This window comes from Lithobates pipiens, unplaced genomic scaffold, assembly GCF_037356315.1.
Source record: "Lithobates pipiens isolate NorthernLeopardFrog02 unplaced genomic scaffold, aLitPip1_a1.2 Scaffold_18, whole genome shotgun sequence".
Taxonomy (NCBI): Eukaryota; Metazoa; Chordata; class Amphibia; order Anura; family Ranidae; genus Lithobates; species Lithobates pipiens.
In genome coordinates this window covers 245,746,306-245,769,255 of record NW_027507758.1, presented here as the reverse complement: position 1 = coordinate 245,769,255, position 22,950 = coordinate 245,746,306, and the positions used below count along the sequence as shown (strand labels likewise).

Sequence of the window (22,950 nt, the reverse complement as noted above, 5' to 3'; positions counted from 1 at the left end):
ACAATTTTATTTTAGAAAGCAAAATGTGGCAGATTGTTTATAATTTCACAGAAAATATTTCCACTAGGGGCAAATTTGTACATACCAAAATAGTTGGCACTCGACATGATCTTAAAGATATGTAGCTTTATTGATGTATATGTGTTAAAAGCCATGCACAGAGCCTCGCTCCTCCGCATTTCCGCCTATACGTTCTTTATCGTAGCTGGGTACTAGAATGGAAACAATTTAAAATACATATACCCTGCCTTCTTAGCTGATCCCTTGGGCAAACATGTAAGCAAAATGGGTAGTAACAAATATGAAACAATCACATTTCTTTTTTTCTTTTTCTGAATAGCTGAATGCACTCAATGACTACAGTAAAAAAAAGCTGATTGGTAAATGGTAAGTGCATTTTTAATAAAATAAAGAAAAACAAACTCTTAAATACTTTAGATGTCCAAAATGCTGCCTTCTAAATACCATCTTTCTGATGGCATCACAGAGCTAGAGGCCTATGCTCACTGGGATTAGGGGTCGCAATACTGCCCCAAGATGGATTTGAAAATGGTTCAGCAAATCCTGTTTGAAATCCAAGTCTATGGGGGGTAGGGGGTTAATTCTGTTAATAAATTCTGGACATTTTTAGGGTTAATAGGCAATCTATGTTTACACTGTTATGTAAATTGCAGTCTCTTAAAGTGGTTGTAAAGTGTTTTTTTTTTAAGGTAGAAATAACAAACATGTCATACTTATCTGCTCTGTGCAGTGGATTTGCACAGAGCAGCCCAGATCCTCCTCTTCTCGGGTCCCTCTTCGGTGCTCCTGGCCCTCCCTCCTGTTGAGTGTCCCCACAGCAAGCAGAACCAAACCAACCACATGCATAGGTGAACACAAGCCAAAAGTGAATGTGCGAATTGTTAAGGTAGTCAAGCATAGCCAGAGTCCAGTAACCAGATCGGGTAGTCAGCCAGGCCAGAAGTCAGGGATCCAAGTAGAGCAACAGCAAGCAGGATAAGGAGCCATAAGGGATGTCAGCAAGCCAGTCTTTAAACAAACCGCAGGAGATGGTTTCTAGTGATGTGACCAAGGCAAAGGCAGAGGTGAAGTGAGCTGGAAGGCTTTAAGTAGGCAGGTCAGGTGAGCATCATCAGGAACAGCTGGTAACTGTGGAGAGAGAAGAGAGCTGGTAATTAGCCGACAGCTGAGCGGCAATCCCAGAGAAGGAAGGGCTAAGCCAGCCCTTACAGAGTTACAGCTTGCATACACTGATCTTCGCAGGGATCACGAGGCACTCACAGATTCTGTCTCCCAGCTCCATTATCACTTGGAGGACCTGGACAAAAGAAACAGATGGAACAATTTGAGAATCAGTGGGGTCCCTGAAGACCGATTTAACCCCGACACTTTACAAATTGTTCCAGTCTTTGCTGCGAGCATCCCCGGAGGCTGCTTTCGCATGTGATAGGCTTCATAGAGCCCTTCGCCCCAAACCGCCCAAGGATAAACCTCCCAGGGATATTATTTTGTGTCTCAAGGACTACCTTGTTAAAGAGGATATTCTCAGAGCCTCTCACAACACCCCCAACATCACACTCGATGGGGTTAGAATCCAAATCTACCCAGATATTTCCCCGGGGATCTTGGAAAGACATTGCAAGCTCAAGAGCAAGAAATTACCATGCCACTCCAAGAAGCCAGAATTCTATACAGATGGGGGTTCCCCTTTAAACTCCAAGTCATCCACAACGGCACCACGTACACGGTGATCATGATACAGGAAGGAAAGGAGCTCTTATGCCACGTACACACGATTGGAATTCTCGTCGGAAAAAGCTCTGATGGTTTTCCCGATGGAATTCGGCTCAAGCTGTCTTGCCTACACACGGTCACATCAAATTCCGATCATTTATAACATGGTGACGTACAACACATACGGCGTGACTAGAAAAAGGAAGTTCAATAGCCAGTAGCCAATAACTTCTGTCTCGTAGTTGAATCTGAGCATGCGTGATTTTTGGCGTGTCGGAATTGCATACACACGATCGGAATTACCGATAGAAAGTTTTTCCGTCTGGAAAATTGAGAACATGCTATCAATTTTTGGCTGGCGGAAATTCGGACAGCTAAATTCCGATGGAGCATACACACGTTCGCATTTTCTGATGAAAAGCTCTCATTGGTCTTTTTCTGGCCGGAATTCCGATCGTGTGTACACAGCATTAGTCAAGCTAGGCCTCTTCATATATATATATTTTTTTGGGTAACCACAACACCAGACTGGCCCTATTGGTTATGTGAGCTTCTCCCCCCCTCCATTCTGGAGCAAATCCCAAAGCATCGCACTTCTACCCTACAGTTCCCCGCTGTGCTGCAGCACAGTAGCGCCCGTTTGGTTGCCCCCCCGCTCTTACGGAGATCTACAAGAAAAGGGAGCAAGAGGTAAGGAGAGCACAGGACTGAGGAGAGATGGAATACAGACACTTCTTTCACACGCCTCCCGCTTTCTCCCCCTGGACTCATATATTTGTTCTCCTGGTTCTTTAGTTTTTTGTTTTTGCCCTTCTGTCTTGCCCCCTAACAGGTTCCCAAGAGCGTTGGACACTACTGTCCTTCTATTCAGGCGGTGTTACCCCTGACTAACTATGGTTTGTTTATCTTTTAATCGGGTTGGTTCCCACTTATGCTTACCCTGACTTCCCCATCCCCCAGGGATGGAGAACGAGGGAAAGCCACTCCTCGAGACCCCCCCCCCCCCCCAAACCGGTATGGCGAGCTGTCCTCTTACCAGCAAAATGGGCATTAGAATAATCTCCCATAATGTCAGGGGGTTTAATTCACCCCAGAAGCGTAAAAAAGCTTTTCAAAACTACAAACGCCTAAGGGCAGACATTATATTATTACAGGAGACCCACTTCTCCAAGCATAACCACCCTAATTAATTTTACAGATCCTTCAGAATTGGACACTACACAACATTTGGGTCCAAGTCTTGAGGGGTGGCAATTTTTGTGAAAAATGGCTTATTATTTGATATCCAAAATATCTACAAAGACCCAGCTAGTAGGTTTAGGTCCCTAACGAATCCCAGTCCACTTTTTTCAGATCATTCTTTCAGATTTTAGACAAATTTAACTCCCCACATGTATTTCTAGGAGGAGACTTTAAGTTAGTGGCACACTCGGCCCTCGATAGAAGCAGCCCAGGTACTACTACCAATGCCTTACCTTAAACCAGGCATGTCCAAAGTCCGGCCCGCGGGCCAGTTGCGGCCCGTGGTCCGGTTTTGAACGGCCCGCCTGGTCTTTCTCAATTTATTGTGCTGCGGGATCAGGGCTGTCAGATCAGCCGATCCCCAGCACTGTGAGAAGCTTCGTAAGCTTCAAAAGTGAAAGTAAAGTGCAGAGGATTGTGCTGTGCTCTCTGCTTCCCCCTACAGTGCAGTACCCGGCTGAATGAGGAAGCTGCAAAGGTACTGTACTATGCTACAAGCTAGATTAGTGTTAAAAAGGCCTTTATTCATGTGTGTGTATGTATGTATGTATGTGTATGCATGTGTCTGTATTTGTGTGCATGTATGTCTGTATGTGTGTGTGTATGTGCACATGTGTCTGTATGTGTGTGTGTGCACATGTGTCTGTGTGTGTGTGTGTGTGTGTGTGTGTGTGTGTGTGTGTGCACGTGTCTGTATGTGCACATGTGTCTGTATGTGTGTGTGTGTGTGTGTGTGTGTGTGTGTGCACATGTGTCTGTATGTGTGTGTGTGTGTGCACATGTGTCTGTATATGTGTGGGTGTGCACATGTGTCTGTATGTGTGTGTGTGCACACGTGTCTGTATGTGTGTGTGCACACGTGTCTGTATGTGTGTGTGCACATGTGTCTGTATGTGTGTGTGTGCACATGTGTCTGTATGTGTGTGTGTGCACATGTGTCTGTATGTGTGTGTGTGCACATGTGTCTGTATGTGTGTGTGTGTGTGCACATGTGTCTGTATATGTGTGTGTGTGCACGTGTCTGTATGTGCACATGTGTCTGTATGTGTGTGTGTGTGTGTGTGTGTGTGTGTGTGTGTGTGTGTGCACATGTGTCTGTATGTGTGTGTGTGTGTGCACATGTGTCTGTATATGTGTGTGTGTGCACATGTGTCTGTATGTGTGTGTGTGCACACGTGTCTGTATGTGTGTGTGCACACGTGTCTGTATGTGTGTGTGCACATGTGTCTGTATGTGTGTGTGTGCACATGTGTCTGTATGTGTGTGTGTGCACATGTGTCTGTATGTGTGTGTGTGCACATGTGTCTGTATGTGTGTGTGTGCACATGTGTCTGTATGTGTGTGTGTGCACATGTGTCTGTATGTGTGTGTGCACATGTGTCTGTATGTGTGTGTGCACATGTGTCTGTATGTGTGTGTGCGCAAATGTGTCTGTATGTGTGTGTGCGCACATGTGTCTGTGTGTGTGCGCACATGTGTCTGTGTGTGTGCGCACATGTGTCTGTGTGTGTGCGCACATGTGTCTGTATGTGCACATGTGTCTGTATGTGTGTGTGTGTGCACATGTGTCTGTATGTGTGTGTGCACATGTGTCTGTATGTGTGTGTGCACATGTGTCTGTATGTGTGTGTGTGCACATGTGTCTGTGTGTGTGTGTGCACATGTGTCTGTGTGTGTGTGTGCACATGTGTCTGTATGTGTGTGTGTGTGTGTGTGCACATGTGTCTGTATGTGTGTGTGTGTGTGTGTGTGTGCACATGTGTCTGTGTGTGTGTGTGCACATGTGTCTGTATGTGTGTGTGCACATATGTCTGTATGTGCACATGTGTCTGTATGTGTGTGTGTGTGTGCACATGTGTCTGTATGTGTGTGTGCACATGTGTCTGTATGTGTGTGTGCACATGTGTCTGTATGTGTGTGTGCACATGTGTCTGTATGTGTGTGTGTGTGCACATGTGTCTGTGTGTGTGTGTGTGCACATGTGTCTGTGTGTGTGTGTGCACATGTGTCTGTGTGTGTGTGTGTGTGCACATGTGTCTGTATGTGTGTGTGTGCACATGTGTCTGTATGTGTGTGTGTGTGTGTGTGTGCACATGTGTCTGTGTGTCTGTGTGTGTGTGCACATGTGTCTGTATGTCTGTGTGCACGTGTGTCTGTATGTGCACATGTGTCTGTATGTGTGTGTGTGTGTGCACATGTGTCTGTATGTGTGTGTGCACATGTGTCTGTATGTGTGTGTGCACATGTGTCTGTATGTGTGTGTGTGCACATGTGTCTGTATGTGTGTGTGCACATGTGTCTGTATGTATGTGTGTGCACATGTGTCTGTATGTGTGTGTGTGCACATGTGTCTGTGTGTGTGTGTGCACATGTGTCTGTGTGTGTGTGCACATGTGTCTGTGTGTGTGTGTGTGTGTGTGTGTGTGTGCACATGTGTCTGTATGTGTGTGTGCACATATGTCTGTATGTGCACATGTGTCTGTATGTGTGTGTGTGTGTGTGCACATGTGTCTGTATGTGTGTGTGTGCACATGTGTCTGTATGTGTGTGTGCACATGTGTCTGTATGTCTGTATGTGTGTGTGTGTGCACATGTGTGTGTGTGTGTGCACGTGTCTGTATGTGTGTGTGGGTTTTTTTTTTTATTGCACTGCACCAAAAGCACCCTACATTTTCCAATGTGTTGGGTACCATTAAGAATTAACGGTGCCCCCTAAAGTGCAGAGCATTCGTCTGTGTGTTGGGAACGAGTGCGACAAAGAAAAGAGAATTCTTGTTGGGCCGTGTATTAGTGCTCGGATGGACACACTTAGACCGAATTTTCAATGGTTCAAAGAATGTCAGGCAAAATGGTCGGCCCTCAGGCATGTTCACTTCATCAAATCCGGCCCACTTTGAAAAAAGTTTGGACACCCCTGCCTTAAACCCTGAAATCCTTGCTACACTTTCACAATCTGGTAGACTCATGGAGGGCTCATAACACAGGCACCAGAGAATACATGTACCGTATATACTCGAGTATAAGCCGAGATTTTCAGCCTCTTTTTTGAGGCTGAAAGTGCCCCCTCGGCTTATACTCGAGTCACCGCTGTCTGACTGCTCGATCAGCGTATCGAGCAGACAGACGGCGGACATTAAAATTCAAAAGCCGCGCCTCCTTCTCCGCCTCCGCCTGTGATAGGCGGAACACTGAATTTCCCAGCAGTCAGTGTTCCGCCTATCACGGACATCCGTTCATTCTCATACTACGGACGAGTATGAGAGGATGTCCGTGATAGGCGGAACACAGGCTGCTGGGAAATTGAGTGTTCCGCCTATCACAGGCGGAGGACGGAGGCGCAGCTTTTGAATCGTAGAATGGCCGCCGAGAAGAGCGGCGATCCATCGGCACGACACGGGACGGAGGAGGCACGGGACAGAGGAGGCACGGGACACCGGAAGGCACGGGACAGAGGAGGCACGGGACAGAGGAGGCTCGGGACGACGGCGGCTCGGGACGGAGGCTTGGGACACAGGTAGGCTGGACACACACACAAGGCTGCACGGACACACACACACACACACACACACACACACACACACACACACACACACACACAGGGATGGATGGATGGATGGATGGATACACACACACACACACACACACACACAGGGATGGATGGATGGATGAATACACACACACACACACACACACACACACACACACAGGGATGGATGGATACACACACAGGGATGGATGGACGGACACACAGGGATGGATGGATGGATGGATGGATGGACACACACACAGGGATGGATGGACGGACACACACACAGGGATGGACGGACACACAGGGATGGACAGCCATGTCTCACCCTCGGCTTATACACGAGTCAATAAGTTTTCCAGTTTTTTGGGGGTAAATTGGGGGCCTCGGCTTATATTCGGGTCGGCCTATACTCGAGTATATACGGTATTATTCCAACCACCATGACAGCTATTCTAGACTGGATTACCTGTTTTGCTCCCCTCTCAAACTCCACCTCTGCCACCATTCATTCCTGTCCCTGGTCGGACCACCAGGTGGTCGCCCTGGATATTTCACATATAGGCCTTAAAACCTCAGTAGCTGGTTGGAGACTAAACGAGTCTCTTCTTTCAGACCCAACTGTAATTCCCCAAATTTCTAAACATATTGAAGAATACTTCACCATCAACAACACTATTGACATCTCCCCAGCCATGCTATGGGCGGCCCATAAGGTGGTGAGAGGACACCTAATTCAAATAACTGGGGAAAGGAAAAAACTGACTTATAGACATTACCAGACTTACCTAGACAAACTGTACCACCTACACTCACAGAATCACACCCCAGACCTACTCAAACAAATGAATAACCTTAGGCTTGAACTTGACAAAATTCTATCGGACCAAACTGAGAAAGCCCTGAGATGGTCCAAAGCCAAATTCCTCCTACACAGCAACTCGGCCATGTTTGCAATAAAGCTCAACCATCCCCTCCAAACCCCCCACACATTTTCCATAAATTCTACACAGAATTACCACCCCCTCCTACCTCACCTCTGGACCCAGCCCTTAGATCTTGGTTGGATAATCTACCCCTCCCCGCTCTTTCACTTGAACAAATTTAGGAATTTAATGCCCCATGCACCGATCTTGAAATAATTAATGTCATCAAATCCTTAAAACCCTCCAAAACTCCTGGGCCGGATGGATACTCACTTTAAGAAATTCCTAGGCAACTTAATCCCACACCTAAAGTCTCTCTTTAACCATGTCTTGAAAGTAATAAATTCCCAGATGACATGCTCCTGGCGAACATGTCCCTGATCCCAAAACCCAATAAGGACCACTCCCTAACCCCAAAATTATAGACCAATTTCGGTCATCAATACAGATTTGAAGATTTTTGGCCGCATCTTAGCAGACAGATTTATAAATATTATCACCTCTCTATTATCCCCTGACCAAACAGGCTTTATCCCCACTAGATAAATCACTGACAATATCAGACTTGCATCCAACATCATTCAAGATGCTGACTTACACTCCCGCAAGGTCCTACTCCTAAACCTTGATATCCACAAGGCCTTCGATAGCGTGATGTGGCCATACCTTGAGGTGACCCTAGAGAAGTTTGGCTTTTCTGGGGCCTTTGTTCATGGGTTCTGGGCTCTCTACCACCAACCCCGCACCCGTATTAGACTCCCGGGTTGTAACTCCGATTACTTTACACTGGGCAGGGGTACAAGACAAGGCTGCCCCCCCTGTCGCCACTTTTATTTGCCCTCGCCATCGAACCCCTCGCCCAAGCAATCCACTTAGACAATAATATTAAGGGATATACAAAGGGAGATCATGAGTTCAAGTTAAGCCTATATGCGGACAACGTCTTCATGTTCTAACCCGACCCTATAGTCTCAAGTCTCAGCTTTTGCTCGCATCAGAAATCTGCTACATTCCTGGAGCTCATTCCACATCACATTCTTAGGCAGAATACAAGCAGTGAAAATGTCCATCCTTCCCAAACTTTTTTTTTTAGAGCCCTCCCCAACTATGAATCCAGACTGACGATTGACCACGTACAGCGAGATGTGAACAATTTCATCTGGCTTAATAAAAAAACCTCGCTTAGGCAAACAAATGGTATATAGACCAAGGACCATGGGCGGCCTGGGACTACGAAACCTCTGGCTGTACTACCTCCCAGCCAGGCTCCTACAATTGGCGCAATGCACACCCCCCCACACAGAATCCCCTGGCTTCACTTTGAACGGGCTTCAATCGCCCCAAAATAACCTTCCAAGCCTATTATGGGCCAAAAATATCCATCCTAAAGATATCTCTACCTTAAACATTGTTGTTTGCCAATCCCTACACCTACGGTCCTTATATAAGAACAGATTCTCTCTTCTCCCTGCTCACCCTAGGCTGGCCTCTTTCATTGGTGACCCCTCATTTCCTGCAGCATTCCCTAACCCAAATATGTTTACCTTGTAGGTATTGGGGGACCCGATCACCCTAGACTCGCTGCAGAAGGACGGGATGGTCCGCTCCTTCCTATCCTTGGAATCCTCCCACCCCCTTCCCAGAACTGAGTTCTATAAATACCTGCAGATCAGACACTTCTTCAATACACACTACCCCAACAGTGTAACCAATCCTATCACAACCTTCGAAGATTTGTGTGGCCCCTCTTCCAGGGATAAGGGCACAATTTCCCTACTATTTAGTTTCCTAGGGGAGGAAGCCTCTCCTGAGAAATGGATGGTCCGGATCTCCAATATGCATAGATGTACAAAATCGGTGGCTGTGAGGGAGACTGTGATAAAGCTTCATACCAGGTGGTACTATACCCCGGCTAAATTATACAGATTCTTTCCCACAGTCATGGAGAACTGCTTCAGAGGATGCCCTGAAAAGGGAACCCACTTTCAAATTTTTTGGAGCTGTACCTCCCTAAGGGTCCTCTGGCAAAAGGTGACCGCGAACGTGGCTGAGATCACAGGTATCCCAACCACCCTCACTCACCATATGTGTTTATTTTTTGCTAAGATTCCTGGAGCCACTCCCCCAATCAAAAACTAGCCCACACTCTCTTTAGCGCGGTCCATTAGTCCATTGCCCTGTTTTGGGGTACTCCTGGGGCAAGGGCGGATCCAGAGCCTAGTCTCGGGTGGGGCACTGCCAGAAAATTTTGCGCCAATTTGTTGGGGCAATGGCTGGTGTTGGCGCTTCAATCATCACAGCGCCATAATTAATATAGTGTCAGGATGATTGAAGCGCATTATTTCTATTATTAAATTGTAATATAGAATTAAATAGTTCAGCTCACCATAATGTAGAATCAGTGGGAGCCCTGAGCGTGTCACTTTTCACGTCGCCTGCCACCAGATGCAGTGTGTCACTTGCTACGTCGCCTGCCACCAGATGCAGCGTGTCACTTGCTATGTTGCCTGCCACCAGATGCAGCGTGTCACTTGCCATGTCTCCTGCCACCAGATGAAGTGTGTCACTTTCTACCATCGCCTGCCACCAGATGCAGCATGTCACTTCCCACCATTGGCTGCCACCAAATGCAGATTGTCACTTGCCATGTCACTTGCCACATCCCCTGCCACCAGATGTGAATTGTCACTTGCCAATGTCACCTGCCACGATATGCAGATTGTCACAAAGTGATGTTGCATTGTACACCCCCACTTGTCTGCAGTAAGCCTAGAGTTAGAAGTCAGCAAGCGGACATCTTTATACGCCCACCGGAGTCTTGCTTTTCACAGTTATTTTTAACAGTAAACTCAGTTTATTTAGTGAAATATAAGTTGAGTTTACTTTTAAAAATACCTGGGAAAAGCAATACTTCGGTGGGTGTATAAAGATGTCCGTTTGCCGACTTACAACACTAGGCTTACTGTCGACGAGTGCGGGAGTACCAAGATGGCCGCGACGCAACGTCCCTTCAGTCACATATTCAGATGAGCAGCGGCTTCCTGACAACACCTGTCTGCTTGCTCAGTCACACGCCAGCCCGCGGCATGATTGCCCATCCACTCGCTCACCCGCTGGCCTGTTCAGTCACCCGCCGGCTCACCCACTCATTATTTTCTCGGGGGTGCAATTGCCCCATTGCCCCCCCTGGATCCGCCCCTGCCCTGGGGTCCCATGGACATACAGTAAATTTCATATATGTACAGCGTTGCATGACCACACAATTGTCAGTTAAAGTAACACAGTGCCATATACCAAAAAATAGCATGGTCATGAAGGGGGAGGGGGTAAATCTTCTGGAGGTCAAGTGGTTAATATGACATGGATTTCCCAGTGGTCCAATTAGCTGTTACTGTAGTGCCCATCTTTCCTATTGCTATTTACATGATCATGTGCTTCCGCGCTGAAAAGGGGTCAGACCTTACTGTAGTGATGTTAAGCAAGGTACATGGCACATGGAGAAAAAAGAGAGATCCTAAATAATTATATTACACATTTTCACATTTTATTTAGGAATCTAAATTTTCTGTTTCAATTGTGAAAATGTGCAAATGTATTCTAATATTCTTCCTATTTTTACCATAGGGTTAGCTAAACATGTTTCTTCATGTTTTTATTAAGGTGAGACTATAATTGTGCATGTATGATCTGTACACTGATAAGATTTTACACAGGGTGCTTTGTACATGGGGGAAGCTGCAGCAAAGAAAACAAATGTATTTTACTTGCACATGTAAAAATAATCTTTTTGCCAGTGAAATGTGTTTGAACAAATATAACCATTTGCTATGTCTTCAAGTTAATGATTGCATAAGTCAGCAAATATTTATTTGCTGGTAGAAAGCAAGCATTCTCGGGTTACATTATTGCTCCCATGCTGTTAAATTGCAGTGGAAAACAACTTTGAACTTCAGATTCAATTTCGTCACAGCTGTGCACTTTTGCTTAATCTATAATGCAAGGCTGTGCTGCTTACTGGTAATATACAGCTATTTTGAATAATGATAGCTTTACAAGGGCCTACAGAGGAATAGTACTTAATGCATCAACACAAATTTAACGTAGATGTAAACTATAACTGAAAGATATTTAGTTTACTAAAGCACTGTGTGTAATCAACAATCACAATTTTTTAAACAAAATGCTTGTCTTCACTTCACTGCTTTTCTGAGGGAGGTGTTGGTGATGGTGAAAACGGTGAACCCTGCTGCATAATGTATAATCAGCAGCCAGTGTGACATTGTCACACTATAACAGGAATCATCCCCAGGTATTGTTTTAATCAAGGCTACAATTTAAAGCTCCAGCTTCTACCCCCAACTAATAGCAAAAAAAAAAAAAAAAAAAAAGTGAAATGCCTCTTCTATTAACCTAAATACCTAATCCCATGATGCTTCAGTCCTAAGTATTCTCCTTTCATTTCAGGAGGTTTTGTCCTTCAACTTCCTATTGGCTGTCCAGCATTAGACACCTGACACTGAGTGTCTTCAGTAGATGAAATATGCACAAGGGAGCATCACAGCGCTGAATTACTGGTTCCCCCACGCCCATAAATGTCATTTGTGAGGGACCTAAATGACAGATTTAAGTAACTATAAAGTGCTTCACAAGTTTAAAAAAATCACTCTGAATTGGTTTGAGGGATATTATCATGGGAGAGAGGGGATTTATTTTGCCTGGGGATGGACTGTAAGGAAATCTTTCAGCAAAAAAAAAAAAAAAAAAATGTTTTAAAAGAAAATTGCTGGGTTAAAAACATTTAAATCTCAGGAGGTATATGCCACCTCCTGGAATTTTGCCTGTTATTTACAATTTACACTTTCATTGAGGTGCAACAGTATAGCTTTTTGTTTGCAGTTATCAGTGTTCCCCTTTAAATTGGGGTAAACCCTTTACATCAGCTTCACCTTTACATCAAGAGCCCCAGGATATATGCCATTCATGTCTAGAAGCATGTAATGCTAGTAAATTGTAGCTCCCTAACTGGCCTTCTTTGGTGATTTTTTTTACTACAGTGTGCCAGCATGGCAGAGGGTGGGAGGTAGAGCAGGGTTGGATGGAGGCTAACTCCAGGTGAGTGGTGCTGGAGCCTAGCAACCAACAACAGGGACTTGTGCTGGACACTGCAAGAGGGAAGACTTGGAGGTCACAGGCAGCCCCTGCTCACCCAAATCCCCAATCTATGTAGTCAGAGAGTGCACAGTGAACCCCATTTACAAAAATACTGCCCCACCCTAAATCAAGTAAAAAAGCCGTCTTTTCTGTAATGCCTATATATTATATTTATGGGACTTTATTTTAAAGACCCACTGTTCCAAGACCCAGCAGTGGTCTACTTCAAAGTTAAGTGCATCATTCAGCTTACTTCCTGCAAACTTGTAGTGTTAAGAGTTCCCTCCTGGTGTGTGTCATTATTCCTCCCTGGGTTCACAGGAGAATAGTGATGGCCGAACGGTTCGCCCGGCGGTCGTTTCGCGGCGAATTTCCGACTTTCGCCGTCCGCGGGTTCGAACGCCTTTTTCCGTCGTTCGCCCCGGCGGACTTACGTGTTTAATGTATACAAGAACTTTAACCTTTCGTGACACGTTTATCATGTGTTACAGGACAACCAATTGAGACATGACAGCTCATGGACACTTGGACATTCCCCCTAACCTATAAATACACCCGATCCGGTGGCCATTTTACATTCTTTCTTCTGTCACTGTAGGGAAAGGATCCTGTGTGGAGTAGGGACAGAGAAAACGCTAGCTATTTGGTACACAAAAGTTCTTTTCAGGACTGGTATAGGTGTTAGGTCAGCAGCCTGAGTTTCTTTTGTCAGTTTAGATAAAGGGACAGAGCGCTGTATGCTGCTATTTTAGGGACAGCTCAGCCAGATTAGTCTTTCTTCATCATCATCATCATCATCATCATTAGCTGTTACTATCAGGTCCACAAAAGAGCTGTTCCAGCTAATCGTTCCAGCCTACTCTTTTTTGCCAATTTGTATAGGGACAGGCAGGAAGCAGTGTGTCAGGCAGTGAGGATAATTTTAAAGACTTGCTGTTACTATTAGTTCCACAAAGGTTCTTTTCAGGACTGGTATCAGTGGTACGGTAATAGGCTTGTACACGTATAATATTCTTTCTTCCAAATATAGAAAGAATATTATACTTGACTGCTGCCCTTCTGCTGCAGTCTGCTAATCATTCACAACTCACTTGTTCCACAAAGCTCTTTATCAGGACTGGTAACTTGGTCTGTCTAGGGTGCTACGGTACATAGGCTTGGGTGCGGTACAGTCTGCTGTTCTGTAAGGACCGCTATCGGTCCACAATACATAGGGTTGCCGTGCACTACTGCTGACCGCTGCCCTATACTGCAGCAGTCCTTCATTGGTATAGGGACTGACGTACAGTCTGCTAATCACTAACACACAACCTGCTTGGTCCACAAAAGTTCTTATAAGGACTGGTAACTTGGTATAGGGTGCTACGGTACATAGGCCTGAGTGCGTTACAGTCTGCTGTTCTGTAAGGACCGCTATCGGTCCACAATACATAGGGTTGCCGTGCACTACTGCTGACCGCTGCCCTATACTGCAGCAGTCCTTCAGCGGTATAGGGACTGACGCACAGTCTGCTAAACACTAACACACAACCTGCTTGGTCCACAAAAGTTTTTATAAGGACTGGTAACTTGGTATAGGGTGCTACGGTACATAGGCCTGAGTGCAGTACAGTCTGCTGTTCTGTAAGGACCGCTATCGGTCCACAATACATAGGGTTGCCGTGCACTACTGCTGACCGCTGCCCTATACTGCAGCAGTCCTTCATTGGTATAGGGACTGACGTACAGTCTGCTAATCACTAACACACAACCTGCTTGGTCCACAAAAGTTCTTATAAGGACTGGTAACTTGGTATAGGGTGCTACGGTACATAGGCCTGAGTGCGTTACAGTCTGCTGTTCTGTAAGGACCGCTATCGGTCCACAATACATAGGGTTGACGTGCACCACTGCTGACCGCTGCCCTATACTGCAGCAGTCCTTCAGCGGTATAGGGACTGACGTACAGTCTGCTAAACACTAATACACAACCTGCTTGGTCCACAAAAGTTCTTATAAGGACTGGTAACTTGGTATAGGGTGCTACGGTACATAGGCTTGAGTGCGGTACAGTCTGCTGTTCTGTAAGGACCGCTATCGGTCCACAATAGATAGGGTTGACGTGCACCACTGCTGACCGCTGCCCTATACTGCAGCAGTCCTTCAGCGGTATAGGGACTGACGCACAGTCTGCTAAACACTAACACACAACCTGCTTGGTCCACAAAAGTTTTTATAAGGACTGGTAACTTGGTATAGGGTGCTACGGTACATAGGCCTGAGTGCGTTACAGTCTGCTGTTCTGTAAGGACCGCTATCGGTCCACAATACATAGGGTTGCCGTGCACTACTGCTGACCGCTGCCCTATACTGCAGCAGTCCTTCATTGGTATAGGGACTGACGTACAGTCTGCTAATCACTAACACACAACCTGCTTGGTCCACAAAAGTTCTTATAAGGACTGGTAACTTGGTATAGGGTGCTACGGTACATAGGCCTGAGTGCGTTACAGTCTGCTGTTCTGTAAGGACCGCTATCGGTCCACAATACATAGGGTTGACGTGCACCACTGCTGACCGCTGCCCTATACTGCAGCAGTCCTTCAGCGGTATAGGGACTGACGTACAGTCTGCTAAACACTAATACACAACCTGCTTGGTCCACAAAAGTTCTTATAAGGACTGGTAACTTGGTATAGGGTGCTACGGTACATAGGCTTGAGTGCGGTACAGTCTGCTGTTCTGTAAGGACCGCTATCGGTCCACAATACATAGGGTTGCCGTGCACTACTGCTGACCGCTGCCCTATACTGCAGCAGTCCTTCATTGGTATAGGGACTGACGTACAGTCTGCTAATCACTAACACACAACCTGCTTGTTCCACAAAAGTTCTTATAAGGACTGGTAACTTGGTATAGGGTGCTACGGTACATAGGCTTGAGTGCGGTACAGTCTGCTGTTCTGTAAGGACCGCTATCGGTCCACAATAGATAGGGTTGACGTGCACCACTGCTGACCGCTGCCCTATACTGCAGCAGTCCTTCAGCGGTATAGGGACTGACGTACAGTCTGCTAAACACTAATACACAACCTGCTTGGTCCACAAAAGTTCTTATAAGGACTGGTAACTTGGTATAGGGTGCTACGGTACATAGGCTTGAGTGCGGTACAGTCTGCTGTTCTGTAAGGACCGCTATCGGTCCACAATAGATAGGGTTGACGTGCACCACTGCTGACCGCTGCCCTATACTGCAGCAGTCCTTCAGCGGTATAGGGACTGACGTACAGTCTGCTAAACACTAATACACAACCTGCTTGGTCCACAAAAGTTCTTATAAGGACTGGTAACTTGGTATAGGGTGCTACGGTACATAGGCTTGAGTGCGGTACAGTCTGCTGTTCTGTAAGGACCGCTATAGGTCCACAATAGATAGGGTTGACGTGCACCACTGCTGACCGCTCACCTATACTGCAGCAGTCCTTCAGCGGTATAGGGACTAAGAGTTTTGTCACAGGGTCATTTAAAAAATGACATGCAGAGGAAGAGGCAGGCCCTTCCGCAGGGGTGGTAGGGGTAGGGCAGGAGCAACAGGCTTGAGCCAAAGTGGGAAGTTGCAGAAGGTGCGTTCAATTACTTTAAAGGATGCACCAGACTTGGTTGAGTGGCTCGCTCAGCCTTACTCTTCTGCACCCTCCTCATCCTCTCGATCTGCACCCTCTTCTTCACTCTCTGCTATGTGCACCCCCAAAGACACTACCACCAACAACACGACCACCACCACCACCACCACATACCTTCCGCTTGAGTCACTGGAATTATTTTCCGATCCATATCAAGAGGACATTTCTGATGCGCAGCCACTCTTGGTATTGGATCAGGAAGAGGAGGTAGCAACAAGCGCTACTCAGCAGTCTGACGCCAGTACCCAGATCAGCCCAAGGAGGAGGTTGGTCCCCGGTGTTGCTGCCTACTCTACTTATAGCGGTGGGGAAGGTGACGTTGATGATGACGTGTCTAGTGATGTCACGTGGGTGCCCACAAGAGAGGAAGAGGAGGGGAGTTCAGAGGGAGATATGGACCAGCAGATAGGGAGGAGAAGCAGCAATGACTTACATTGCACAGCAGGGACAAAGCAGACTGCAAATGTATCAGGAGCGAGTCATCGACCATGTACGGTCACATCTGGCGCTCCCAGGACACCGGCACATGGCTCCGCAGTGTGGGCTTTTTTTAACGTGTCCGCTGCTGACAATAGCGTTGCCATCTGCAATCTTTGCAGTCAACGCGTTAGTCGCGGTAAGCCCAATACTCACCTAGGGACGACCGCCTTAAGAAGGCACATGAGCAGCCATCACCGAGCCCAGTGGGAGCAACGGAACACACAAAGCCACACTGCAGGCTCTCACCGTCCAGCCTCGTCTTCTACTTCTCCTTCTCCTCTCTCCTCACAATTGTCCTCCACTCCACCTTCCATCACGCCAAGCTCACATTTTTCTGCAAAAAGGCAGGCTTCCGTGGGCCTAATGTTTGAGCGTAAAAAAATGATGACGCCGGATAACCCTCTTGCCCAACGGTTGGCGGCTGGCTTGTCAGAACTCATAGCCCGCCAACTACTGCCATATAAACTGGTGGACTCGGAGGCCTTTCGCAAATTTGTGGCCATTGGAACACCACAATGGAAGGTCCCAGGAAGGAAGTATTTCTCAGAGAAGGGCATCCCAGAGCTATATGGCCATGTTCAGCGGCAAGTGAATGTATCTCTGGCACACAGTGTCGGTGCCAAGATACATCTGACCACAGACACGTGGTCTAGCAAACACGGGCAGGGAAGGTATATCAGTTTTACTGCCCACTGGGTGAACCTTCTGACGGCCGTCAAGCATGTAACCCGTGGCACCCGTGTAGATTTGGTTTTACCGCCACGGATTGCATGCAGGCCTGACTCTTCTTCTCCTCCTCCTACTCCATCCTCCTCCCTCTCCTCCTCAGCTGCCTCCTCCTTTTCCGCTGCTAGCGTCTCTTCCACTGCACCGCCCAAGCTCCCCAGAACCTATTCCACATGCCAGGTGAGACGTTGCCATGCCGTGCTGCGTCTGTTGTGCCTGGAAGCAAAGAGCCACACTGGCCCGGCACTCCTTTCAGCTTTGCGTTCACAGGCAGATGAGTGGCTAACACCGCTCAATTTGACAGTTGGTAAAGTGGTGTGTGACAACGGTGCCAATCTGCTTAGCGCATTGAAACAGGGCAAAATCACGCACGTGCCGTGCATGGCACACGTCTTAAACTTGGTCGTGCAGCGATTCCTTGTCAAATACCCTGGGGTCCAGGACATCTTGCGGCAGGCAAGGAAAATCTCGGCCCATTTCAGAAGATCTTACACGGCCATGGCTCGCCTTGCTGACATTCAGCGGCGACACCATCTGCCGGTCAGACGTCTTATTTGCGATTGCCCGACGCGATGGAACTCAACCTTCTATATGCTTGATAGGCTGCTCCAGCAGAAACGTGCAGTTAACGTCTACCTGTATGAACTCTGCGAAAGAAACGGTTCTGGGGAGCTGGGTTTTTTTTCACCGCGCCAGTGGCTGCTCATGCGCGACACATGCAGACTTCTGCGGCCATTTGAGGAGATCACCAAACTGGTCAGTCGCAGCCATGGCGCCATCAGTGACATGGTACCTTATGCCTTCTTTCTGGAGCGTGCATTGCGTCGTGTCATTGATCAGGCTGTGGAGGAGCAGGAGCGGGAAGATGAGGAAGTCGCAATGCTGGATGAATTCCCAGGGGGGGCTACTCTATCTGAGACAAGTCAACAACAGGAGTCTGATGAGGAGTCAGAGGAGGATGGTGCCGGGGCGGATGAGCAGGAGCAAGAAGAGCATGCTTTAAACCTTTCTGGGATCCCTGTTGTGCGAGGATGGGGAGAGGAGAATGAAGAGGACGACATTATCCTGGATGATGAGCAGGAGCCAGGCCACCACACCGCTTCCACTTTAGTGCAAATGGGGGCCTTCATGCTCCAGTGTTTTAATAGGGACCCCCGTATAAAAAGCATGAGGGTCAAGGACCAGTACTGGGTGGCAACGTACTTAGACCCCCGGTACAAACACAAAATGGCGGAAATGTTACCGCCGTCGCAGAGGGCTGTCAGAATGCAGCACTTCCAGGCCTTGCTTCGAGAAATGCTGCATTCTGCTTTTGCGTGCGCTGGCAGAGGAGCAATTCCCACTCCCAGAGAAGGATTTGCGGGTACCAATCCAACAGCGCCTGCAAGAAGAGGCCGGTTTGAAGATGTGTTGGTGACTTCGGATATGAGGTCATTCTTTCAGCCGACCCATCGACAGGTGTCATCCGGATCCAGCATCAGGGAACGCCTAGACCGTCAGGTGTCCGACTACATTGGGTTAACGGCCGATGTGGACGCTCTGAGGAGTGATGAACCCCTAGACTACTGGGTGGGCAGGCTTGACCTCTGGCCAGAGCTTGCCCAATTTGCAATCGAACTGTTGGCTTGCCCCTCATCCAGTGTCCTGTCCGAAAGGACGTTCAGCGCAGCAGGGGGGATTGTGACCGATAAGCGTACTCGCCTAGCTCACCACAGTGTTAACTACCTCACATTTCTAAAAATGAATGAGGCATGGATCTCGGAGGAATTCAACACATGTGATCAGTAGACCATGTATATGTCTATAAACAATTTTTGGAATCAAGCACACAGACCTTCTTAATTCATTTGGCTCACTTCCCTGACCCAAAAAAGCACACCGTACTATATGCCCCTACCCTCCTCTTTGAAGAGGTTGAGCGGTGTCATATTTCTACTGGGGCTGCTTATTATGAGGGGTTCCCACCATCCCTGTGCTGTGCTGACTTCCTCCTGGGTGTTCTTATTATGAGGGGCTCCCACCATCCCTGTGCTGTGCTGACTTCCTCCTGGGGGTTCTTATTATGAGGGGATCACACCATCCCTGTGCTGTGCTGACTTCCTCCTGGGGCTGCTTACGGTGCTGCTGTCAGCGCTGTATGTCACGGAGCTGCTGTCAGCGCTGTATGTCACGGAGCTGCTGTCAGCGCTGTATGTCACGGAGCTGCTGTCAGCGCTGTATGTCACGGAGCTGCTGTCAGCGCTGTATGTCACGGAGCTGCTGTCAGCGCTGTATGTCACGGAGCTGCTGTCAGCGCTGTATGTCACGGAGCTGCTGTCAGCGCTGTATGTCACGGAGCTGCTGTCAGCGCTGTATGTCACGGAGCTGCTGTCAGCGCTGTATGTCACGGAGCTGCTGTCAGCGCTGTATGTCACGGAGCTGCTGTCAGCGCTGTATGTCACGGAGCTGCTGTCAGCGCTGTATGTCACGGTGCTGCTGTCAGCGCTGTATGTCACGGAGCTGCTGTCAGCGCTGTATGTCACGGAGCTGCTGTCAGTGCTGTATGTCACGGAGCTGCTGTCAGCGCTGTATGTCACGGAGCTGCTGTCAGCGCTGTATGTCACGGAGCTGCTGTCAGCGCTGTATGTCACGGTGCTGCTGTCAGCGCTGTATGTCACGGAGCTGCTGTCAGCGCTGTATGTCACGGAGCTGCTGTCAGCGCTGTATGTCACGGAGCTGCTGTCAGCGCTGTATGTCACGGAGCTGCTGTCAGCGCTGTATGTCACGGAGCTGCTGTCAGCGCTGTATGTCACGGTGCTGCTGTCAGCGCTGTATGTCACGGAGCTGCTGTCAGCGCTGTATGTCACGGAGCTGCTGTCAGTGCTGTATGTCACGGAGCTGCTGTCAGCGCTGTATGTCACGGAGCTGCTGTCAGCGCTGTATGTCACGGAGCTGCTGTCAGCGCTGTATGTCACGGTGCTGCTGTCAGCGCTGTATGTCACGGAGCTGCTGTCAGCGCTGTATGTCACGGAGCTGCTGTCAGCGCTGTATGTCACGGAGCTGCTGTCAGCGCTGTATGTCACGGAGCTGCTGTCAGCGCTGTATGTCACGGAGCTGCTGTCAGCGCTGTATGTCACGGTGCTGATGTCAGTGCTCTGTATTACGGTGCTGCTGTCAGTGCTCTGTATCTCCTGCACCCTCTTGTTTGCCTACCCTGGTCCCTGACCTTCCCTCTCCTCCATTGCCTTCATTAGCTCCATAGTCCTGAATTGTCAGAACAATTTCCCAAATAAAAAAAAAATGCTTGTAGTTATCGATCCCAAATTCACCTCATACATGTATTATGCTATTGTCCAGGTGGTGGGACTACGTGCTACCCCCTAATAATTACCCCGTGGCCGCAAATTCGACCTAAAGGTTTGCGAAATTCGCCTCCCATTGAAGTCAATGGAGCCCGCGGCGAACGGTCGTTTTCGCGAACGTTTGTGTCCGTTCGCGTTTCGCGTTCGCGAAACGTCCCGTCGGAAGTTCGTCCATCACTACAGGAGAATGCTGCAGACAATTGCACCACATCGTTCTATGGCTAGGGCAGCATCCAGGACCCACCCACCACTGAGAAGGAAGAGGACCTGTGCTGTTGCTACAGACCCACAACATGAAGAACAAAAGTTATCTGTACTGGTGGGCTAGGAGTAACTAGGAGGTAATTCGAGGAGAATCATGCTATTTAAAAATCCATGCAATTTTAAATAATGAATTACAAGATTTCCTTAGATTAGCAAATATGAATATATATATATATATTCAGGTGAGTAAAGTAATTCACTGTTTCCTGAATTTCTTGATTTATGAACTGATTGGCTTTGACTAAACACTTTGAAAAATTAGCAAAAATTAGCAAAACAGTAATGAAAGCCTCTTGCGTCCATAGTGAAAGCGAGCTTTGACTGATGGAAGCATGGCTCAGTAAGAGGGCATTAACATAATAATGTAGCTTTGTTGTGATTGCCTACCATGGCATAGGGTAACAAAGTGGGACACTGTGGTTTATGTTGCCATCCTTAATGGGCCTCCTATGTTCACTGAAAATGCACCGAACCATACGAATTGTACAGCCAACATATAGGAGACCACAGGGGCACGACAGATAGTAGATCGCAAATTTTATGGCACATGTATAAAAGGATTGTAATGTGGTGTAGACTTTCCCATTATTGCTGAACATTTTTTGTTAATAATTAACGAATTTACACATTTTACACCTCTGTTTTCTATGCTGATAAAGCCCTGTGAGGTTTCAAAAACCAGAGAGCTTTTTTGAATCATGCATCCTACTGCGGACAATCTAGTTTTTAATGTTTAAAGCCTTTCGATAAAAAAAAAAACAGGTATTTTTTGGCAGTACTGAACCCAACTTGGGATCTTGAAGTAAAATACCCTAATGTCGTTGGATAATTTTCCCCATATTCCTATATTTGCAGTTGAATTGGATTATGAATTTAACGTCTGGATGAGAATGCATCCCCATTTTGTCTCTGGGCCGAAAAAATGTGACATTAGTATTGTACGTTATAAATGAAAACCGGGTCATATCCCTTATTCAGATGGAAATCAGGCTACTTAGCCACAAAAATTACTCATGGCCGAAAGGTCTATATCATGTATACCTCCATCTCTCATGATGTGGGCATTTCAGCCTTGAGTAATTTTTTTGGCTAAGCACTCTAATTTACACCTTGTTTAGGAGTTTATTTTGGACAGCATGAAATTCGGCCTTGAACACAATTACTTTGATTTCTAATGATTATTAATTCCAAATATGGGGCATTGCAATGGGCACTTCCTTCATGCCCAGCTATGCCAACCTAACCTTAGGTTGGTGGGAGGAGTCCTGTATTTGGAGCAATAATCAATACGAAGTCCATTTCATTTTTTTCAGGAGGTATATTGATAGTGTTATAGTCATATGGACTGCCCCCCCAATACATGTTTTGTGCAGTAATGTAACAATAAGGCCATGGTGTCAGGGCTGGCTTAGCCCTTCCTTCTCTGGGCTGGCCGCTCAGCTGTCAGCTAATTGCCAGCTCTCTTCGACTCTCCACAGTTACCAGCTGTTCCCGATGATGCTCGTCTGACCTGCCTACTTAAAGCCTTCCAGCTAAGTTCACCTCTGCCTTCGCGTTGGTTGCAACACAAGGAACCATCTCCTGCGGTTTGTTTCTAGACTGGCTTGCTGACATCCCTCCTGACTCCTTATCCTGCTTGCAGTTGCTCTACTTGGATCCCTGACTTCAGGCTTGGCTGATTACCCGATCTGGTTATTCAACTTTGGACTGGCTGACTACCCCATCTGGTTACTGGACTCTGGCTATGCTTGACTATGCTTTTTCTATTTGCCTTTTTATTTTTATTAATAAACAAGTGTGATTTAATTGTACTTCTGTCTCAGTCTGATTCATGGTTTCTGACACATGGGCCTTTCCTTTACATACAGTATGTCTGGGATCCTATCTCTTTAGTTTTTT

At 47.3% G+C, this 22,950-nt stretch overlaps 1 long non-coding RNA gene across 1 annotated transcript; it reads left to right on the top strand.

Annotated features, from left to right (window-relative positions):
• The first annotated feature begins 338 nt into the window (after positions 1 to 338).
• On the top strand, positions 339 to 22,862 carry LOC143990119 (uncharacterized). The gene is made up of 3 exons (XR_013277167.1): positions 339 to 387; positions 11,053 to 11,088; positions 22,530 to 22,862. It is a non-coding gene; the product is annotated as an uncharacterized LOC143990119 (long non-coding RNA).
• The last annotated feature ends 88 nt before the right edge of the window (positions 22,863 to 22,950 follow it).